Source organism: Catharus ustulatus, chromosome 2, assembly GCF_009819885.2.
Source record: "Catharus ustulatus isolate bCatUst1 chromosome 2, bCatUst1.pri.v2, whole genome shotgun sequence".
NCBI lineage: Eukaryota > Metazoa > Chordata > Aves > Passeriformes > Turdidae > Catharus > Catharus ustulatus.
This window is the reverse complement of record NC_046222.1, coordinates 77,836,209-77,858,061: the sequence shown is the minus strand read 5'-3', so window position 1 is coordinate 77,858,061 and position 21,853 is coordinate 77,836,209.

Genomic DNA, 21,853 nt, shown 5'->3' with positions numbered 1-21,853 from the left:
AGGGGCGAGGAGAATGAGAAACTGGGCGGTGCTGGCCCCGCCTCGGGGGGAATGAGAAGTGTGAGCCCACAACAGCCCCAAGCAGAGTCCACTCGGCAGCAACATCAGAGCAGCGGCGGCGCAGTCCCTGTGGCAATGGCAAAGTGGTGAGGGCGCAGCCCCCGCAGCCGCGGAAAAGTGGCGACAAGCAGCACAGCCCCGGGGAAGCAGGGAGAAGAACTGCCACTGCCTACCGAGTGGAAGCCGGGATGCAGCGCGGCTGCATGGTGGGAGCCGTGAGCCGTGCCAGCTGGCGCCAGGGGCGGGCGGAAGTGCCGGGGCCCACTGTACAGGGAGGGCACCTGGGGCTGCGTTTAAAGGCTACACCAATCTTTGAAAAATGTTTGCAATTTGAGCACCTGCCAGTAATTTGTTACTTTGTTGCGCACCGCACAGCTCCTCGCTGCAAAAAAAAAAAAAAGACCGCCTTATAGTCTGGTGCACCTTATATGATTTACAAAGTTGCAAAATTTGCTGACTCCCGGGGGGTGCGCCTTATAGTCCGGTGTGCCTTATGGTTGTGAAATTACTGTATTTTTTTTTAGTAAGTAGAATCTTACAGCACTTTACTTGTCCCTCTCATATGTATTACAGATACAACATTATGTATTTAGCCTTCTAAAAAAATTCAGGCACATGAAGGCTTGTATCATGATAGTTCTTCTAACAACTCACCCTTAAGTATTCATCTGAGTGCTTCCATCATCTGCTCAAAACTTGTCATATTTCGGCTTTATAGTTATTCATTGCTGAGTGGTGCTCAAAAATCTTTATTCCATTTTAATTGCATTGGTTAGCATAAGTGATCCAAAAATGAAAATACTTCTTTAATTTTAAAGAAAAATATGCTGGGCAGATATTTTCTTGTAAGTCAATTCTTGAGAAATATTTATTTGAAACCAGTACTTATTTCTTTCATCTTTTCAGACAAAAATAAACAGACTCAGTTACTGTGAATTTAATAGGAAAGATTTTTTATCCCTAGAGAGGACAGAATTATTCTTCTTTTATGTGTTGCTATTATGTTCAAGCATTTTTCTAGTTACACCACTCCTGTCTATATATGAGGATACTTTGAGAGATTAAACTACTGGAGAATGTATTAATTGACTTCAAACAAAACTATGTTTTATAGTTATGTGGTACACTGAAATTATTTTACTTATAATTATTTATGCTTTGTATTTTATCACTAAAAAGTTGTACATTTTTAATTTATGATTAATACAATCTTTTTTAATTCTAGTGTTTACTCTAAGAGCAATATCCCTATTAATAAGTAAAATATGCCAGTACATGCTCTTTGACTCTGAATTCGGTTGGGTAATCTCGTCCTAAGTATCTACCTATATATGACTACTACTACTTATATAAGTATACAACATATGCAAAACAGTGGCTTTGTCCCAACTGAATGTTAGCTCCCACTCACCCTTTCACAGACCACATCCTGCAGTGCTTCTCAAGCACATCATACCTACCATGCTCTCATTTCACCTACTTCACTCACAGCTGGTCCACAGGCAAAAAGACATACATAATACATCACACACCAAGTCAAGATCAGAACAGGGTTTAAGTCAGTACCCTCCCACTGATATCTCAAGCCAAAACCTGCTGTCACCTCTGCAGTTCTTGGTTATTTCTGTCCATAATGCTGCTAGCACAGTCTTGTCTTATATACTTTTTTCATTACTAGCTAATCACCTCAGTGTCCTCCATTCTCTATTCAAACAAAACTGTTATTCACACATATTCACAAGCATAGTTCTGTAATTTTATTAGAGAATAAACTGTATGTTGAAGAAAATTAGCAAGGCATATTAGTGAAAGGAACTCAAACAAACATCTATCAACCATTGAACTGACACGGGAACTGTGAAGGGCCTAGTGAGCATTTACAAAATGACCGATTTATGAAGTGTTTCTGACCATCATCAGGATCAAGTTTTGGTTTTGGCAGTGTGGTGCTAGACAGGAGTTTCTGGAGCTAAAGTAAGAGAGATGGGACTTGTTCCATGTTTTGTTGGATGTGAGGTGGCTTCTATTCCTCTTGTACGGATTCAGTCTGTGGTAAGACTGATCACTCAACCACAATTCCTGCGTGTTCTCTTTACGAACATGGTCAACCACCAGCAGGGCAGGTAAGACAGGTTGGAGAGTTGAGACTTTATCAGCACTGCATACACACACTCACACACACACACACACAACCATAGAGTGCTTACATACACATCAGCAATATGATAAGCCTGCTTTAACCACCTGTTCTGTCTCTAATCTTGCTCAGCAGATTGGACTCACATGCACACACACACACAGATACATACAAACATAACAAGTCTGTCTCACAGCTGGTTAACTTATGGCTTCTCGTGCTGTTTGCTGTTAAATTCAACTTCAAGCTTCCTACTGTCTCACACAGAGAGCACATACACAGGAAATTAGTTAAGAAAGCAGTTTAAGGCAGACATAGAATAAGCTGTGGTGATGTAGTTTGTCAGGGCATGTGTACTTGCAAAATCCTGTCTTAAATCCTACTGGACATTTCAGCTTCCCTTCTCTTCAAATTACCAATATTTTTATGAGATCTACCTTGAGCTCTCTTTTGAGTTTTCCTCTGTACAATACAATTCAATAATATTTATTCCTCTTTGACTCACCTCAGAAGTTTCATACATTCTCCCAAGCCCCTTCAAATGTCTCATAAAGAGGATTGGATTTTTTGCATTTTTTATGAGACCCATAATAATATTATCAGTTGCAAAGTATCAAGTTAGACCTGAGTTACAGTAATTTCCTGAATACAAGCCACACTGAGTATAAACCGCATCTCTGGGTGTTGGCAAATATCTCGTTTTTTGTCCATAAATAAGCCGCACCTGAGTATAAGCCACTCTGTTGTTTGCAGCGAGGACCGGCGTGCAACAAAGTTGCCAATTAGTAACAGAACCAAGGCAGGGCGGGGTTTACTGGCTCAACTCAGGCTGTGTAGGCTCGGCCCGCTTGGGGCTGCTGATGGGGCTGGGTGGCCCAGCCCGGCGCTGCCGCTCGGCGAGGCCACTCGGGTCGGCCACCACTGCCACTGGGCTTGGTCACCATGGTCCGGCGCTGCCCTGTGGTGGCAGGCAGGGACGGAGCCCCCCCCGCTCTCGCGGCGGCGGGCGGGGACGGAGCCCCCCACCGCCTCCCCGAGCCGTGGCAATGGCAGCGCAGGGCCCCCCCGTCTCTCCCCCGGGATGTGGCAGAGGAGGGAAGGAGAGAGCTCTCCCTCCCCTCTCCCCGCCCCCCGTGCTGCTTGCAGGGAGCCAGGCTCCACCCGCGGCGCAACAGAGTAGCAATTTGTAACAATCGCGAAATGCCGGCTTTGCAGTTGCTCAGCTCGGCACTCTGGCTGGCACTTCTGAGGTTGTAAATGTCAGAAAATTATTCACATATTAGCCGCCCATGAGTATTAGCCACATTTCCAGTTTGGGAGCCAAATCTTAGTCAAAATGGTGCGGCTTGTATTTGTGAAATTACTGTACTCCTTTAGCAGCCCTTCAACCAGAAGTCTGAGATCTATGTTTCTTTTTATTGTCTCTGTTTTTTTCTTATGTTCATGAAGGTTTTTGTGTTTGGTTTATTGTTCTTCTTATCCTTAAGGAAATAGCCTAATAAATCAAGTGTTGCTACATTCCACATATCCTTAAATTGTTGCATTTGTACAAAAGTAAGGTCTTCTGCAGCTTCCGACTACATATGTCTCAGAAAATTTCACATAGGGTAATTTTGGGAAACTGATAAAGATCTCAAGAAAAAATGTGCACGACATCAAATCTGATAGAATACAAGTGACAAGGATCAGGTGCCTAGACATGACTGGAAGCATTTGTTACACCAGTATATATGTATCCAAAGACCCAAGAATGACCATTCAGTCTAGAAAGAGTCAAATTATTTGTTCCAGTTCTGACCATCTTCTCCTCTCCAAACTGAAGAATGATAAACTGTAAGAGTATTTAGAAGTTGAGAATGTCTGCTTATAATATCCCTTAACACAGGGATGTCTTCCAAAATATTTCGTTTTCAAAATACCAGTCCTCTTTTCTGAATAGAAGTATGTTCATAAAATATTCTTGGTATTCACAGTCTGGAGAGCATTAATATTATTTATCTTTCTTAATTTTAGCCATCCTTATCCACATTTGAGCTGGTCACACTAGCAGGAAAATTTAGGATGAATTATAGATATAGGTGTCCATAGTATAGTGACAAATATTCAGATAAATCAAATATTCTGTTCTAATTCTGTGACATAAATTAGTTTCTGATTTATATCTAACACATGGTCTACATCATGGTCTCTACCTCACTTCTATTTTATATGCTGTCCTCTAAGAACATAGTTCTCTTTATGTTGGAAGTTATTGGTCTCAGATATTTTCCTTGTATTTTGTTTATTTTGAAGTCTACATCTGTTCCCTGGTGGTATTAATTATTTGACACAAGTCAATTAAAAATATTAAGAGAGACAAGGAAATACAAAAAATATGAACTTTGTGTTCCCTGAGTGTTACTGACTAGTCTAATTTTTTGTGATCAGCATATATGACAAACATATACTCTATTTTATTATACAGCAAATTATTATAGCAGTTGAACAGTGCTCAATGCGAGGGAAATCCTTGCTGCTTGTGTCTTTCCAAACTGACAACAAACAATTCAGTAACTTTGCTTTGATGATTTTTTTATGTGCCTGTTCCTGTATTTTCTTTTGCTCCTCCACAGTAATTTTCTAACTTGTTAATTCTTATGAGTATGTCAAGTGAGGTTATCTCAAAATTCTCTGTCATTTGTCTAAAATCTGACTAAATTCACTAGTCAATGGGGTGCTTTAGAAATAATTTGATTGTGTGTTACAGACTGATATCTTTGCTTCTGATTTTTCTGCTGACAATTCAACATTTTTAAATACAGACTTTATAACATGTTGTAATTAGAGATCAGTTAATAGTGTTGGATGAACTAGGGAACATCTCAGTGTAATAAAAATTATTTACCATTCTTTTTTTACTGTTCATTATGTGGCACAAATTGTTTGCTGGTGTTTTATGAATGCAAGTCTGAGGAAAAAGTGGAAGTGAAAGCAGCTTGAAAATGCTATACAATTTTCAAATTAGGATGTCCACATTTTATTAGCATTTTAATACTTTAGTATTCTTTCCAAGCAGTTAGTGTTTAATGAAGTGTGATATCTTGAAGGCACTTCATAATTGCTGAGAAATAATTATATCTAATGCTCTTTTTCTGATTTTCTCCTGACCCCTCTTTTCAAATATATTGAAAGAAAAATACATTAATAGATAAACAGAGTTTTCAAAACATGTTTCAAGACCAAAGACTGACAGTTTTGCACAATACATTAGGGAGATATGGCCTCAGAAAATGCCTTAAGATTCTGTCCTCAGGAAAAGTTTCCTGTTGATTTAAAGCTGAAGCAATCCATTTTCACCCTTATTAGGTCTCCTATTGCCAACAAAATACACTGGTTTATGCTCGTATTAGGCTGGCTGAATGACAGAAATATTGCATAATACTGCTAATGGTACCCAGTTAATGGAGGGTAATGGAGTAGAAAATATGTTCATTACTGAAAAGGTGGAGAAGAGACGCTTTTATATTGTTAGCTGAGAAAATCCCAAATGACTTAAAGTTATTTGTCTGTAGACTGCAGGAAATGTGATTAGGATGTTGGCATGACACAATGACTCACTTAAAAGTGCCCTTTCCCATTTTACTTCTCTTAAAGTTAAGAGCTTAAAGACTTAGAATCACTCCATTTTGCCTTTCCCTCTGTGAACATACCTACCATTCCACTATAGTGCAAGACTTCAGCTTATAATGAAAACCTGTATAAAAATATTTTTTATTATTGTTTCAGACTTTTCTAGTGCAGCATATTTAACATTGGTTTTTGTCACAATTATGATCAAATTTAAAAGTTAATATTAAAAATAAAGTTTAATTCAACACCAAGAAAATGTGGAATATTTCACATATTTATTTTTCTATTATATAATATTTTTGTTCTAAATATTATAATATTTCCTACCTGTATCATTCATAATAAAGAGAAATTTGCTTCCTAAATCTCGCTGGTGTAAAGGAATGGTTTCCTTTATGTATGTATAAAGGTATCAAAACTTTTATTTGGATAACTGTTAAAACTAAGGATGATAAATCCCTCATCTTTATGAAAGTATAATCAAGCATGTGGTATAACGATTTTGTATCACGCATGGAAAAAAACTCAATAAAATTTTACAAGTTTCTTAAGCCTAATTTCTGATTCCATTGACTTAAACCTGAATAGGAGCAGGTCTATAAGCTTTTTGACTGTAGGCCATTTTATGCAAATAACACTAAAAGTCAGAGGCAGCAATATTTTTTATACAAATCACTTCGTATTAATCTTTTTTAAATGATTGTAGCAAGAAGCTTGCAAATGGATTCAACCAAGATCTATTAGCTAAAGGGTCATGGCAAGCAAAACTGGCAGGAAATGGTGCTTTACTTATGCTACTCTTGATAATATTGTTGTGCTCATAGTAGTTATTTTTTGTTTCATGTTCAACATGTAGTTACAGATAAGATTAAAAATAAAGAATAAACCCCAAGATTTTTTCATAGCCTACTTATAAGAAATATGTGTACTATAATTATATTACATTATTAGAATTATTGATCGTAAGTTATTAATTCTTGCAAGTATATAAATAGTATATGTGACGGTATTAACAATAATATGAATAAGACTGACTTTAATTTTTTTTCCCCAAAATTTGGTTATGGCTACATCACATCCTGCTCTTGCGGGAGTTTCAAGCCCTTTTGTCCTAGATCCAGCCTTAAATCAGAGAGGTAGTATTCTCTATGCCTTTCTGCATGATTGATAGGTCTGGTGAGTACTTCAAAATTGTCTGGTTTTGACGGATGTAAACACAGCCTGAAATGAGAAAACATGTTAGGCCTCCATATTACCTTCATAAAATTATTAAAGTAGATACAGCTGTCAGTGTTAATACATTGCAAATTGTACACACACTTTCATGGAGACTAACTTCCTGACTTTCTGGTGTGCAAATTTTTTTTTTTCTGAAAATTTTATATTTGGACATTTAGGGGTTATTAACATCAGAAAATTTAAAATCGTATGTTTTAAGGGTTTTCTATTTTGATATCAATGCAATCTTTTCTTCCATTTTGTTTTCTGCTGTGCTATGTTAGTAATTTCCCATATTTTAGATGACATAAAAATAATGACTGAAAGATACAATGGGACTTTGCTTAAGCTCTGGGAATTTGAAATTGTAAAATCATCATATTTTGAGACTTTTCTAGAAACAAAATTGATATTTTCAAAACAAAAAATCCAGAGGAGATCAAAAAAATTAGGGAAAAAAAAAGCACAGTCAAGCAATGCTTTATTTACTAGTGTTAAACTACTGGACAATAAATAAAATATACTAAGGTTTTTGTTGAAGTGCAGTGGAGTCCAGATTTATGTTTACAGATTTTGTCTGCTTTCTAGGCAATGCTAACTAAATTTCTAAATTTCCACGTTTCTTATTCTATCTAGTTTGAAATATTATGCCTGACACTGAGAAATAAAAACCTCATTTTCTACAGCAATTGATGTAAACTTAAAATGCAGGCAAATTGGTTTGCCTTTGAACTTTATAATACTATATTCTCAAATAGCTAAGAAAAGTTCCCCAGGATCCAAGATTCCTCTACAAATTCAGTAACTTCATAATGCACAATATTGATGATTCATACTTTTCAATATCTATGTCTTTTAATTATTTTATAATTTTCCCCTCTAAAATCTCATAACTCTTGTATGCTTTTTCATCTGAGACAGAAGCAAAATATGAAAAAAACATAAAAATATATTTTAATTATTGTATAATCTTGAGGCTTATTCAGCATTTCCTGTAGTTTATAGTAGTTTTCTTCTATAAATCCTTGCTCTTCAGCACCAGAATGAAGTACAATACTTCAAAGTCTTCCCCAAATTAATTCACATAATTTGTCTGAAACCTTTCCAAAAGTTGTACCGTAAGTACACTTATCCATAAGTTTTTCCAAGATTAATTCAATTAGAAATTCTGTCTGGTAGAGACACTCTTCTATTTACAGGTATAAGATACATAGTATTTCCTATTTGTCTATATATTTTGGTTAAGCAAATAGCAAAAAAAATAATAACCTGAGAATTAAAACTACAAATAGGTACCTCAGTTTGTGTAAAGATCTCTGAATTCATAAAAAAGCTGGGCAAAAACCTCTCTCCACTACAGAAAAGAAAATCTTTAGGAACTTAGTTTCTTCACAGTAGAGACAGATGAAAACTGTAATGAGATCAACTTTGAGGAACTGAGTCCAACTGGCTACAAAAAAGACCATTCTCAGAACTTTAAGGCTAAGTATGTGATTTAACTGAAGCTGCGTATTAATAACTTCATTTTCCCAAGCTCTCTAAATGTGTTGTTGAGTGAGGAGAAAGAGACATTCATGCATCTGACTGCTACATTTACGAAAACAGCAGCAGCCAGGGTTCCATTGTTGTTATTCAGTGAGTGGCAATCTGCCTCATTTTTGCATGCCTGTAAAATAATTTGCATGAATTTCCAGCCTTGATGGAACTTATCATTTGAGTGTCCAAGTTGGTTTTCTTCATTCATACTAGAATATTCAGTGAATTCCAATTTGCTCGCTGTCAATCATACTTGATCCATAGTCTATAAAAGGTATGGTTTTATAATGTTTCCTATCATAAATGGTAACCAACATCTCATGCTTCTCATAAAAATTTCTGAAGTGTCTTATACTTGCAAAATCTAAATAATTTCCTCACCACAGGAGAAGAACGAGCAATAGAAAATTTCAGCCATAAGCAGTTACAATGAAACATAGGCAGCTACACCCTCTTGGAATGCCTTGTTATGTGTTGTATCTTCATTGGAGTAAGAATGTTAACTGAAAACTCGTCTAAAATTTCTGTGAGTAATATATAAAATAAAGCAAGGACTATGATTCAAAGAGCACACAGTTCATAAATCACTTCACAGCAGGTGTGTTAACAGGTCTTGAAAAATAAGAAAAATTGTAAAAGTTTTATCTTGCATAGGTTAAAAAATATTTATTTAATTCCTTATCTCTAAGTTTAGTAAACTGAAGATTCAGGCCAGTTTTGATCGTAAGGTCTTATAGATTTTCTTTTAGTTAAATTTGCAAATTAAATTCATTTGACCAAATTCCTTTCTGAATTTTACAGCACTATGAAAAAGAAAATAGTACCCATTTATTTAAATAAAATAATAGATTACATTTTGGCCTAAATTTTTAAGCATCAGTCTCCATTCACTTCAAAAGAGATATATTTTGACATCAGTTTTACAGAGGAAGCTAGTTATTTAAAACAGGAAAAAGCCCTGCCATTGCACAGCTGTTTAGTGGATCATAAGAAATGAGGAGAGTCTGGTAAACCCTCCAGACAAGTACATGAAGTCTTGCAGATCTTTGAAAACTGGTAAATAGAAATAAGGCATTTCTGAAAACAGTAGGAGATTTTAAACCATCCTAGTATTTTAATTGAAACCATGTAAATAATGAGACTATCAGCTTCATAATTTCTGTTCAATCATTTAACTTTTTATTTTAAAAACCCAAAAAAACCAAAAAATAAAAATAAAAGGCAAAATATGAAACTGTCTTGCTTATGCAGTGCATTTGGATTATAGATAAAGAACAGAAATATGTAAAAAAACAAAAAATAATCAACTCAAATGAACCCCTCCCAAAATCAAAGCATAACATAACAGAGAAAAAGTAAGAAGGGATATCAGACCAAAATTTAAACACATTTGAAGTTCACCGATTTTGATCACAGGGATAAGAATACTAGCATGGTATATGCTCACCAGATGCTCAGATATGAGCATTTAAGTTTGTTTAATGACTCTAGACATAGAATCCATATTTTGCAGTTCGTTCCAGTTGAAAAAAACCTGCGACTTTAAGTCTTCAAAGTTATTACTAATAGAGTGTCTGTTAACATTGAAGGCTAAAAATTGAGTTGAGGGGGTTTGGACCTACTGTAATTTGAAGAAAAAGTGAGCTCAGCACACTGTAGCACAGAGGATTACAATAATCTGTTCTTGCAGTTTATAAGATGGGAAATACATAAATAAAGTGGGGGAAAAAAGGTTAAATGAAGTAGTAACAGGTATAGTAGCCCTCATAAACTCTGGAACAGCAAGATTCAAGACCATAGGCACATATTGTAGTGAATCAGAACCTGTTTCATATCCTGCTTTATTTTATGTTATCCAGTGAAAAAATTGGCACACCTAACTGAATATTTTAAGGTCTTTTATTTAATATAAGCACAATCTACTCTGACAGTAATTTACAATAGTAGCATTCTATATCTATATTGGCCCAGGCAAAATATAGGCTTTGTGTTATGTTGATTTTAAAGTATTTAATAATAGATTTATATTGGTTCTGAAGCAACTCCCTGAGTTACAATAAAAATGAATCAAATTTGTTGAACAGGAGCAACTTGGATACCAATTAACCTTTTCAAATCACATCTCATCTTTCCAAAATCTTAAGAGGTGCCAAGCTGCTTCTCTTCTCTTTTCTAATGTAAAATGGCTTATGTGTTATTTTTTGATATTGCAGGGTTTTTTCCTCTTACATAATTTTGAAACTCTGATGCTAGGATAATAATGTGTCATATGTTTGAAGTGATGTATGCTTAACAAGTAACATAGAAATGTACATTAATTTGACTTCAACATTATTTACTTACTACAAAATTTTCAAATTTGGTATTTTTTTTAAAATTGCTTGCAGGACTTTCTTTTCCTTGGGCAAACATAAGTGAGGAGAGTGAGTCATGTTGGGATTTCATGTCTCGTTGATGTAACTGCTATTTGTTTGATGATGTGTGCTGTAAATAGTAAGGTGAAATAGAAAATGGAATCTAAAAGGCCCTTGTTGACTAGAACAAGAAAGTGACAGACCTTTAACCAATTTAACATTTTTGTTGGTTTATTTTTTTCTAAGAAATTCTTGTTACTCCTCAAAAAGCATTTACTGTCCACAGCAATGAACTTTTTCTAGAATTACTTTCCTGCCACCAATCTGTAAGTAGTTCCAAAAGAGAAAAGACTCTCTTTTCAGTCCTGTAGGCTTAAACAGACAGGAAAAGTGATTATTACTATAAGTGGTAGACAAAGAATACACTAAGAGGATCTTCTTGCCCAGCAAAATCTTTGTTATTAATAAACAAGTAACTGGAATTCAGCATGTTTAAGAAACACAAAAATCAAATAACTCACGTTGGTTTTGATTACGAGAGCATACTGAAAAAAGGCTTCAATTTTTTTAATGTGGTTTTTGTTTTCATGTTATTTTCTTATAATTGTCTGAATAAATGTAGTATTTCAAGTGCAGGAACATACTTGAAGACAGGTATCATGAATCATTAAACTACCCTGCATCCTAGCACCAGCCCCAGAGTAGTCATTTAAATCACTATTCCACAGGACTTCCCTAATATCAATACATATCAATAATTTTGAGTTATTCTCACCCATTAGAGTAATTTAGGTATAATTTTAGGGGGAAACACATGTATTCTGGTAATTTTGTGAATTCTGGTGTGGAAATGTGAAATCTGCTGGATTTATGTGAGCATCTTTAGGAATGGCATGGAAGTGCACAATTAATGTTTACAAAGAAGGGGAGAGAAGGGGAACTGAAAGAAAAGGGGGTTATTGAATAATGAGTTAACGCAACTAAATTTAAAAAACTATTCACATCCCATAGATGATCAGTTTTAGTGTGACCTAAAGGGTTTGGAAATACCTGATGAGTTTACTGGAGCTGTGTTTATGATATTTGGTCCTTCACCTAAATCTCCAGCTTCTTGAATTTCCTTGACAATATTAGAGAGATTTGCTGATTAGCAAGTATCTTACTCTTAAACTGAGATGTGAAGTATGAAATCCTTCCAACTACTAAATCAGAATATAAATAAAAAATCCAAGGACAATAGATCTGCTTCTTTGATTACAGTATCCTAATTTTGGTGAAGAGGGATGAGAACAGGAAGTTTGGGTTTTCAATGACGAGTCGTGGTTTATGGAATTGAATTCTGAAAAAACTGTGTTTATCTTTCCCAATAATTTTGTTTCCCTGCTGCAAATTATTTCTAATAAAGAAGTGAGAGAAGAATTTTGTCCTTTGTGAATGGATGGAGACAACAAAAGGTTTCTGTCATAAAGAAGACGAGAATCATCAATCTTTATGAGCTGAAAATTTGTGATGAATAAGGTGTCCAGAAGAATATTTTAGTATTTCATATTGTTAGGAATAAGAACTACAGAAGGCCAGTGAAATAATGACTGGGAAAAAGGGAGATAATGATAAAATAGGAAAGCAAATGAAAAACAAGGGGAAAGAGAAGAACTTACTGGACATGAGTGGGTGTCTGCATACATTTGGTTGTAAAGAATATCAGTTGTAAAATAATTCGCATTCTTTCTTCTTTGGATAGGTCATTTTAATTCCACATATGTTAATTGAGTCTTACCTTAAATTTCTGTTTAAAATAATTTGTGACATGTGGAACGAGAGGTCTTAGTTTACGTATCTGCTTACACTTATGCGTCTATTTTAAATGAGTTTATTGAAGTAAAATCAGAGGTAGATGTTAGACATTCTTTGACATTCAGTATAATAGGTAAAAGAAATTGAGTAAAAAATAGAAATGGAGTTGATATTTATTTAAACTTTCAATGACATTGTGACTGAGTTTCCAGTGCTGTACAATATGTCTGGTTGATCCTTTAGATAACAGAGTACAGTGAACTGCAGTGACTTTCACAGTGTCAAGAGCTGATAGTTTAATTCTTCTCAAATACTATGAGAACAATAGATAGAGCAGAAAGGCTTTGTAGCATATTTTAGATCACTATTTTTCTCATGTACCATAAAAATCTGGATTCTCAAACAATTTTTTCTTATGCCTGTCAAATTCCTACCAGTATGATTTGACTTGCTGAGGTTGTGAATTATATGTTTTATGATGAAATTAAAGTATTCCGTGGCAATTACCTCAAATCTCAATATTTAAATTACCAGAAAATGTTTAATTTCAGATCTGAAGATCTTCTTTAATGTTTGCTTCAAAATAACTGCTCCACTGAGTAACAGTATTTTCTTGCCATTTTACAGACAAATGGAGAGTAAAATGCTCCAATTTCATAGTGAAAGGGAAAGACAAAGTGAGAAAAGCTGCGGAAAAACATTGCAAAAAAATATATAAAGGTGAAGAACTAACATTGAGAAAGTGGTGGTAGAGAAATAAATGAATGGAAGCATCCGAATGATCTCAGTATCAGGAATCAAAGTAGGGAAGAGGTAAAACAAAGGCTTGATTCTTTTGGAAGAAGATAAAATTATAAAAGCAAAGACTAGGACAGCACCATGTATTTAAGAAGGATCTAGGCAAGGGAGGAAACAGTATTAACTGACAACACCAGAATCCAGATTTACTTCTGTAAATCAGACCACAAGACTAGTTCCAACTTGATTCTACAGTGTAGGTGATATACGTGTATTTTATTTTTTAACTTTTTTCCCCTATATGTGACTTTTTTCTTGCATCAGGGAGGAAGCAAAAGTGGAGTTAGTAGTCTTCAAGGCAGCTTTAAATAGGATAACTCAGGAGACATTTCTGTCTGCTCCTACAGATCCCTGCCTCAGGCAATAAAAGCCTTTGACATTCTCCCTCTTCTTAAATGAGAGACTGTCCTACATATAATAACCTTGTTCAGTATGCTTATTTACTATATTTCGATACTTATGTCATAATTAGATGGTCTTTAATGAAGAAACTTTTAATATGTCAATATGTCCTTAACTGTCATCTGCATTTTCAGATCCTGAAGAAATGGAATACTGTTTACAGAACCATTATTAGTATCATGAAAACACTTAAAAATCATGTTCAAAGATGCAAGAATTTAAATTTCTGTAGTTTTCAGAATAGTATTTACAGAATTTGCTGATCATATATACTTACCAAGGAACCATAAATATAAGGAGGTTGACACCCTAACAGCCAGATATATCTAGATTCAATGGTTAGAAGCTGAAGCAGAAAAAACCTAAATAGTTAAAATATCCTAGTCTTATAGTGAAAGCAAATAATAATTGAAGCAATAGACTTTTTAAGTGCAAGTTAATATTTTCAAAATCCTAGGGTGATGAAGCATCGTGTTTGTCCATGCCTTACAAATACTTGTCAGATTTATTACACCGATTTATTAGAGGTCTCTGACACATCAAAGATATTCTTTAAATGCACATATTTTTAAGCATTAAAATAAAGCAAGCTCTTGTTCTTTAAATTCAAATCCTCTTCCAATCAGTGGATATACAACGATTTCAAGTTTTGAAATATATTTTGCACATGGTTGTTTTTACTGAGGCTAAGGAACATTCTAAATAAATAGTTGCCAAGTGGTATGAGATCAAAGTTGTGGAAAGTTTATATATCATAATGCATGTAAGTATTTGATTATTGGGCATGCAAAAAATTATGGCTTTGAACTTTGAACTTTTGAACTGAATGGTTTTTCACTGTTGTTTCAAAAACCTGGAGAGTGCACTAGAGTAAGTGAAACAGCTAGGGAAAAGCCACATAAAATCCACAAAATACACAACAAAACAAACCACAAAAAACCCAAAACCAAGCCCATCATCAAGAAAGAAAAAAAAAAATCCAAGCAAAGAAGAACAAAAAAGAAAATAAAGACAAAAACACCCCCACCAAATGAACAAACAAATCAACAACAACAGCAAATCAAAACCAAAATCAAGATAAAATCCCACTCAAACAAATGACTATTTGCTTTTCCCCAATGTTTCATAGCCTACAGTTTCTTGGGTAGTCTGTACTGTGGCAGGAAAAATATATACTTGCATTTTCCACCTTTGGTCAGTGCCTGAAAAGCCAGATGAGTCCGGTGCCACTTATCCCTGAAAGACAGGGATACTGACAGCTTTGCAACATAGACAAATGTCTTGAATGGTACCATTTCTAGATGCCTATTGTGCAAAATCTCTGCACTTATTTTCTTAGATGAGACAGTATTATATCAAAAACATATTTCTGTTCTTATCGTAACAGACTCCAGTGAGTCCAGTTGTTTTCTAAACTTATGTCTTGTCTTCTCTGCACCTTTACTCTTTCATGATTGTGTATTACCTTCCCTGAATTTCACACCAATATCTGTCCTGCTTTTCAGACCTTGTTAAAAGCAATACTGTTTCAAATATTTTATTTTCATAACCCTTAAAACCACGTGTTGTTGATTTTACAAAGGAATTTTCTCCTTTGTTATCAGAGATACTTCTTACTTGGAACAGATATTGTCCTTCCTCTCTACTTTAAATAAAGGACAATATACTGGTCTTAGTTGCTTTTCAGGCAGAACTTTGCACTTAGATCACTTTTTGAGTTAATATTTGTAATATTTGCAAAGAAACATTCACATTACAATGTTATCAATCCTGAGAGACTAAATTGATGAACATGAACCAGTATGAATTGCATCTTTTGTTAGAAAGATCTGAATGTCATATTCTCATAAGGGTTGGGAAAACTAATTGAGTATATTATACAGGTTAAGGAAAAAAGAAAGATACCTTTTTAAAAAAAAATCAACTTTTTTTTTATTATTTCTATAGATATGACAATTTTGTATGTCAATACACATTTTGGTGGCCTGATTCACAATATGAAAAGCAATATTTACAATTAGCATATAAATATGGTCACAAAGATAAATGTCAGACTATGCAAACTTCATAGGCATTTTTTAATGTTCTATTTCAGTGACAGCCATTTCAAAAGTATCATAAAATAATTTGCTTTATTAAAGGTATTTTTCTCTCTATCAATTTTTCTCTCTGTCAATGTTCTCTTAAAAATTTGTTGCAAAGGAGAGAGCTCAGACGAAAAATTTGATCAAAACTTAGGCAACTTTCAAATCCCACATTAGATTAATTTATGATTAATTAAAGAAAAGGAGCATTTTCTTTCTTAGAAACAATTCTTGTTGATAAAAGTACTTTGGTTTTACAACCTTATATCTTTCTGAGAAAGGGCAAAGGTAATGAGTCTCCTTGTTGTAGGAAATGAGAAAGAAAGGTTAAGCTGTATGTCCGTATCTCTCGCTTTTTGTTTTCCTTGTGAAACTAACCAGAAAAGATGGATAAGGAACTATAGCTTCTAAAAGGAATGCCAGGGTTTCTCTGTTAAGTATGAATAAAATACCTTACCTTTTATTTCTGATGAGTCATTTAAATTTTAATTTTCACCTTTCTGTTTCACTACCACTGCAAAAATTGCAAAATATTAAGTGTATCTTACAGACACATGCTCAAGTCCTGAAACATCAAATCGAATTTTCTGTCAGACAATAATTTCTCACACCTCTAAAATAAACAAATTAAAATCTATTCTAAGTCAGAACTTTTCACTATTAATTCTGAGTTTCACACTATGTTTGTCTAAGGGGAAAAAGTAATAATATTCATGAAATCAGACAGTTAACAAATAGTTCATAACATAATTTTGACTTTCAAACATGGATATGAATGATCCTTTATCCTAAGCTTTCAATTTAATAGAGACAAATGAAAGGAAAGTTAGATAATTAAACATAAAATAAAGGTTCAAATTTGTCAATGAACAGATATATCTAACTGATGTGATTGAGAGGAAAACTTATCTGTAAACCAAAAAAAAAAAAAAAAAAAAAAAGCTGCTATGTAACAGAAGCCAACTACCTTTAGAAGAGTTTTTTTGGGTGATTGTTTGGTCAGTTCCATAATCAAAGAAAATAAGAAATCAGCAAATTCACAAAAATTCATATATTTTGGAGTAGATTTTCTCTGGACACTATTGATCTATCTTTCCTGTATTCACAGTACAAGCAAAGAATTCTTGAATTATTATATTTAATATAAAAACATTCTAATGTCAATCAAACTGAAATGGGAAAGAAATAGGTCAATAAAATTTTTGATTTAATATTTCTATTAATTTACAGAACAAGATAAATAAAAACATCATAAGAACAATTCTTAATTTATTTCCTTTTTTTCACTTTGTGAAGGGGGAAACAAAACCAACCAACCACTTAAATAAACAGACAAACAAACAAAATAAGAAAGAAACCTATTCAAATCTCCCTCAGAAATTAAGGAGGCTTAGTATATCTCTCAAAATATCAAGGTATTATGAAGGACCCACTGTAATTAATGAACTCTAATTTCTTCTTTCTAATATCAAGTTGCAAATTTAGTAGGTGATTTAATTCAGAAGAAATGTGGATCCTATTCCTTTTTAATCTGTGTACAAAATATCATTTAGATGTAAAAATTGTGTTTCCTCATTAGGAGAAACTGAAAGACGTCAATTAGTTAACAAAATATAAAACTCTTATGGTGTAACTGGCTGTTATGCGCTGATATTCAAGGATTTTTTGCAATAAGACCCAGTAAACATAATCAAGCGGACAAAAAAATTCAAGAGTATATAAAATCAAGATGAAACTAGACATTCTCTGGCAGTTTATTACTGATTTTCTGTCTTCAGACATCTTCCCCATAGTTAAATGTGATCAAATGAATTTGTCTGCATCCAGAGGTATAATAGTGGCATGAAGGAAAGAGATGCAGTGTAAAATTAGATAAACCAAATAGCTTTGTTGACTAAAAGTTGGTCATACACAATTATATAGCATAGGATGTTGACTAAAGCAAATTGTCAGCTCACTCATTTATTTTGCTGGACTTATTTTGCAACCAGAAACCTAAATTATTTCATTTCATACCATATTTGAATAGAAAAGGATATTTTGTTCTTCCATTGCAAAAATGAAATAGTTTGGCCGTTGCAGTATTCTGGCTATCAGCATTCTGTAATGTGATAACATAGGAAAAGACAGATGAACAATTCAGTTGGTACTGAAAGCAGCAATATTTTTTTCTCAGTTTTCAGTTTAACATAACTGTAAAATATAATCTATTCAAGTATTTTAAGGGTCTGACTTGGTCACAAGAGAATCTGGATTAAATGCCCTTTAATTAGAGAATGGCATTATATACAATGAAATACTGAGCTTTTTAACTGGAACTAACTCAGTAAGTGTTCCATGCATTGAGAAACCTGTTAAATTGTCCTAAGTGTACAAACTCATTGTTTGTTTCTTGTTAGAAGTCCAGGACTTTTCCTCCTCCTGCAGTACTTCCTTGAAAATCTAAAAGTCTTTCCTGTTCAAATTAAAGATCAAGAGTCTTTTTCAGTTTTATAACATTTTAACATATCTATCTGTCTTTTTCTAAGACAGACAGATCCCCACAAAATGTCCTTCTATATTATGCTTTCCTTTGGGAAGCAATGATTTAGGCCTATCAGCATATATTAGTGTGTTGTCTGATTCTTCCCCTACAATATTACTAACAGTTCAATGTTTCTGCAAATATCATAAGAGTACTGGCCAAATGTCACAATCCTAGAAAGCTTTATTATTTGAGGTATTCCAATAATCATTTCCAGCTTAAAATTTTGTAACTGTCTATTACAGATATATATATATGTATAAAATTGTGGCATGTCAGACAACCATATTTTCATTTTTTATGAGTATTAATGGCTAAATTTCCAAATATTCAAAGCCCAAGCAATTAACCTACAAATAAACTTAAATATGGCTTGGAAACCTCTTAGTTTCAGGAATGGAGTAGGTCACAACTTCATAGGGAGTGAGACCTAAGCATTCCACTTCCCTCTGATATTTTGATTTCCATAGAAAATAAACCCAGATGAATAGCTTTAAACTATAGCACTAATTTCTTTCAAGTTACATTACCTGAAATGCCTGAACTAGGGAGCAGGAAGTAGAAAATGGGAGTTAAACTATGAATGCAATCATTGATAACTGAAGGGTAATTTAAAGCTGAAGTAATGCTTAATACATCTGAATCACTGTCTAAAGGTGTCTATCTTTTCATTAATGCTTTAATGTAAAATGTTTAATGACCCAAAGAAATTTGCTCCTAAATTAGCTAATTCAGGCTAATTTGAAGTCCTAAATTACCCCATGAAAACCAAGATTATGAATCATTAATGTAGCATGGCATGATGTTTTCCTGAAACACGAAAAAATTTGGACAAATACCCATAAAGGAGACAGTGGAAGAACAACCAATAAGTTTTAAGATTGGTTCTTTATCTTCTCACCATTTTTCAGAAAAAAACTAGAATATTGGAGAGTAAACTGGGATTTTCAGACATTTAATGACTTTGGTATTGAAATTACATGAATATGCTATTTTTTTCTGTGCTAAAACTCATGAAATAGTGAATGTTCAAATATAATTTATTCATTTGGTAAGTGCAAAGGAACACAGAATGAGAGCATTTGTGTTATTTTAAGACAGGTAGTGACAATGTGATATTTAATTTATAAACCTAAAATTTTATTTTATTTTTCTAAGTGGAAGAATTCTGCATGGATTTTCTTTTTTAAGTTTATTGTATATTGCACTTCACAGTACCGAAATTTCAGAGGAATAAATCCCCACACAACCATAACACAAAAAGAGAGGAAAAATATTAAGAAATTGAAAAAAAATATGTGCATATAAAATTATTTCAATATTTATGGTCAATAAGAATAAGCGTGTTAAATTTCTGACTATAAGTCATAAATACTTGAATTGCAATTTAAATTTCAGAGAAAATGTTTGATATAGTTAAGGGTAATTAATTTTTAAAGATATTGTAAACATATATAAAACTGAAAGGGCAAAACCTCAGCTTGTCTAAATGTCAGAGGTTAACAGACTGCAGTGGAAGAATGGCAATGTATCCCAGGCAGCATTCAGCTTCCAATTGTCTGTATTAGCTTTGTGAGACCTGTTGTAAGCTGTTGACACCATCTACCATCCATCTTGTGGTATTTTGCACAGGGGAAGTGCAGATTTACTACACAATTGCTTTTCTCTTTTTCTTGGTGACATAACAAAGGACACTACAGAATCATTCCTGTCAATCATCTCTTACGATATTCAATGTATAAATATGATAGCTGACATAAGCTCAATATAAATCCTCAGCTCTTTTCACTTACCTAGCAAATGCAGCTCCTATGCTGCCCACAGGGAAAGGGTGTGTGGATGAACTGGATATGAAATATATTTGATGAATTAGAAGAAGCACTGGACATGAGATGTGGCATGATTTCTAACAAAAAGAACTTTATTCATAGGTAATTGAAAAAACATGGATATTTTCTTCATAGTGTTTCATGATGTTGTAGCAGTTTTAGAGAATTCAAGATATTTTTATCTGCTCACATATATTTCTACCTTGAAGTCCATTTATGTCCAAAATATTCTGTCTAGGGATAAGCCTAAAGTAGTTGGAAATTTTAACTATGATTTAGAATTCCTCTCTCTCTTTGTTTCAAGTCCATTTACCCTCTGCTATATAGTGATGGAACCTGCAGTTGTCTCTTTGACAACTACAACACACCTTTCCATTTCCGAGCTGTCTTTCCTCCTGGGTATTGATTACCTGCATGTTACCTTTGGCAGTCAGTATAAAAACCTTTTTCATTCACCCAGATCTTAGCTAGCTCACATCTTTTCCACAATATGGTCTGTTTAGAAGCTTAAATGGATCTTTTAAAATAATCTCTAACATTAACTGCCCTTCCCTCTCTTTCTTCCACTAACCCTTTTTGCGTGCCACACAGAGGTCACAGTTCTAACAACTTATGCCGGAGGCCAGCTTCAGGCATTGCAGCTGGGTTTGCATGTCCTTTCACACTACCTGAGGGCACAGTAACACAAACACAACACAAGTTTTTCAGCATTCAATGAAACCATCAGCACTTTTTTGTAATGCTTTGGGAAAAAAACCCCACTAAGTTACAATAACTATTCTGCTCTGGCGAGGTGGGTATATAAACGCGATTACTTTTAAGCTAATGATCTTGTCTCCATAGGCCATCTACCATCCAGCAACATGTTGAAATTTCCCTGCAGCTGTAACACAGTAGGACCATTGCAGAATTTGTCATCTTTATTTAATGTCCAGTGCTTCTGTCATCTTGGTTTTTTTCTTTCTGGTAAAGAGGTTAAAAGTTCGATCCAAGTTGATCCCCTTCAATGGGCCAAGATCAACATTATGAGTGGCAGAAATAGATTCAGGATTCCTTGCTAAAATTTTAAAACTTATACCAGTTTTTAGAGGTCAACTTCTGAGCTAGCATGTTTCAATGATATGTACAGATTTTATTACTAAGTTTTATTAATTAAAAGTTATCCTTAATTTCATTTTGTCTTATCTGTTAGTGAGGATTGTTTGGAGATTTACTTATTTTAACTGAAAAGAAAAAATGTAAGAAGTTTTACTCCTTGTCGCAAAACATTTTGAAAGAACTTGTTTATAAGGGCCATGTATTCAAATGTTTTTCTTCCTTTTATATTCTTTATCTATCTCAGTGCACAAACATTAATCAGAGAAAACAAAAACTTCAATCAGGGTTGAAAAGGCGTTGTTGATAGTGTTTCTGAGATGTTAACAACTCTCAAGAGTCTAATGATTTCTAATGAGATCTCAAACTCCTAAAGTGATAGCACTATAGCAAATTCAGAGCTGAGGAATTCA